This window comes from Chrysoperla carnea, chromosome 5, assembly GCF_905475395.1.
Source record: "Chrysoperla carnea chromosome 5, inChrCarn1.1, whole genome shotgun sequence".
NCBI lineage: Eukaryota > Metazoa > Arthropoda > Insecta > Neuroptera > Chrysopidae > Chrysoperla > Chrysoperla carnea.
Window position 1 is genome coordinate 16864053 of NC_058341.1, and position 3116 is coordinate 16867168.

Consider the following 3116-nt stretch of genomic DNA (forward strand, 5'->3'; position numbering starts at 1 on the left):
GGATTTTAGTTTCGTTTTTCTTCCCTGAAAGTTAAACACCACTTTTGGTTATACCAAAGGACCCATAGTCTATCCATGCCTATAAGATTTGAGTAAGCCATAGATTCTTTGCTTATATGATCTGAATTTTCCCATTAATGTATTCAAGCATACAGACCAATGATTAAAAAAGGTATTTTTGGAATCAGAAGTGCCTTTAAATCATAAAATTCCATTCACAACTCATAATCGATTTTTTAGGTATGCACTCTTAGTTATGGAACCATAAAAACGAATGCAATTTTTAACAATAATAAAAATATGATATTTATGGATATTTTAATTTATAAATTTTAAATAAAAAAGGTTAACGTATTCGGTCATGGTTAAGCAGATTTTTTTTCTGCTATCAAGTAATGTACATATTTCCATGAATTTTAAAATATGATATATATACTGCCATGGAAACTGGAAAATTTGGAACTTTAAAATACATCGTCGGTATAAAATTTTATTAATATATTGATTTGAAGGCAATTTATTATTTTTATGTTTTATTCTGACTGGGTAAAATCATCTTCGTCTTCAGAGGAAATTTTTTATAGTCACCATCGTGATCAAGGTGTGATTTTTCATATAGAGTACTAGAGCATATTTTTGCAAAATTAAGTATTGAAATGTGAACTGACCATTAAAAGAAAGATGTACCGTTGATATAAAATAAACTATAAATATTAAACAAAAAATTCGCGGAAAAAAAAAACCTTAAAAAAATGGACTGGAATTGTTTTATTGTTAAATAATGTGCGCTGGTTTTCGTTTCAAGACGAGTTTCAAAGAAATTATTTATGAATTTATCATTTACACTTCTTTTATTTACAAATACAATAGTAATTTAATTTGCTTTTTAGTCATTTTTTTTCCCTAAAAATATAGACTTATATATACACTATATCGAAGGTCAGCTAGGAGAAATGATGGTGTCTTATAAATCTTGATTGTAGCCCCTAGAATGTTATTTAAAGTGTTATGGAAATTCCTGATATATTTTTCTTCTTTGGGTCCCTCCAAATGAGCTAAAATTCAGTGTAGAGGGTTCTATACAAAGCGAATTAATGTCATAAAAGCGAGAATCGATTTATATTAGATATTTGGAGAGAATCTTTAGGAGAAAACCGCTTTCCGAAGTAATAACTTCTTACACACCCCTTTCAAGATTAGCTAGAGGGATGGAAATCTGTAATGTAGGTTAAGTTATTGTCGGCGTGATGCAATTTGCGGTTGTGAACTTCCCAACCCCTTTTACCCTTTTTTTGGCAAAATATCATTAATTCTCGTGATTTTTGAGACTTGGCGTAATTATAAAACTACCCCAAATTGAGCTAAAGGTACCTTTTGGTAGTGCCAAGTCCCCAGCTCCCCATTCGAAATCGTTTATGTAAATATCATGTGTTTAGAAACAAGAATAGACAGAAATTCGATTACAATAAAAAATCGTGTAGAAATCAGGGTACGAAAATATCCGATATTTATTATAAATATCAAAATATCGGATATTTTTTATATATATCCGATATATATCCGATATATATCAAAATTTTGATATTTAAAAAAAACTAAAATGTTTTAAAGGTTTTATTTACTTAGGCACTTCAAATCAGACAAATGAAACCAACGATTTTTTACAATTTTTTTAAGGGGTACCCCTTTGAAAAAAATCGAAAAAATCGAGAAAAAATTTTTGTTCCCTATTTCGATAAAACTCAGTATATAAGGTAATTTTGACCCAAAAAGCTCAAAAATCGGGTTTATTTAACTGTTGGAAGCATAATTTCTGAGATATCCTCCAAAATCGTCCATGAAGAGCAATTTTCTCCGAAAATATGAATCCAACCGTCATATAAACCCGATTTTTGAATTTTTTGGGTCAAAATTACCTTATGTACTGAGTTTTATCAAAATCGGTGACAACAAAATTTTTTCGATTTTTTACAATTTTTTTAAGGGGTACCCCTTTGAAAAAAATCGAAAAAATCGACAAAAAATTTTTTTTCCCTATTTTCATAAAACTCAGTATATAAGGTAATTTTGACCCAAAAAATTCAAAAATTGGGTTTATTTAATTGTTGGAAGCATAATTTCTGAGATATCTTCCAAAATCGTCCATGAAGAGCAATTTTCTCCGAAAATACGAATCCTATCGTCATATAAACCCAATTTTTGAATTTGTTGGGTCAAAATTACCTTATGTACTGAGTTTTATCAAAATCAGTGACAACAAAATTTTTTCGATTTTTTACAATTTTTTTAAGGGGTACCCCTTTGAAAAAAATCGAAAAAATCGACAAAAAATTTTTTTTCCCTATTTTCATAAAACTCAGTATATAAGGTAATTTTGACCCAAAAAGTTCAAAAATTGGGTTTATTTAATTGTTGGAAGCATAATTTCTGAGATATCTTCCAAAATCGTCCATGAAGAGCAATTTTCTCCGAAAATACGAATCCTATCGTCATATAAACCCAATTTTTGAATTTGTTGGGTCAAAATTACCTTATGTACTGAGTTTTATCAAAATCGGTGACAACAAAATTTTTTCGATTTTTTACAATTTTTTTAAGGGGTACCCCTTTGAAAAAAATCGAAAAAATCGACAAAAAATTTTTTTTCCCTATTTTCATAAAACTCAGTATATAAGGTAATTTTGACCCAAAAAGTTCAAAAATTGGGTTTATTTAATTGTTGGAAGCATAATTTCTGAGATATCTTCCAAAATCGTCCATGAAGAGCAATTTTCTCCGAAAATACGAATCCTATCGTCATATAAACCCAATTTTTGAATTTGTTGGGTCAAAATTACCTTATGTACTGAGTTTTATCAAAATCAGTGACAACAAAATTTTTTCGATTTTTTACAATTTTTTTAAGGGGTACCCCTTTGAAAAAAATCGAAAAAATCGACAAAAAATTTTTTTTCCCTATTTTCATAAAACTCAGTATATAAGGTAATTTTGACCCAAAAAGTTCAAAAATTGGGTTTATTTAATTGTTGGAAGCATAATTTCTGAGATATCTTCCAAAATCGTCCATGAAGAGCAATTTTCTCCGAAAATACGAATCCTATCGTCATATAAACCCA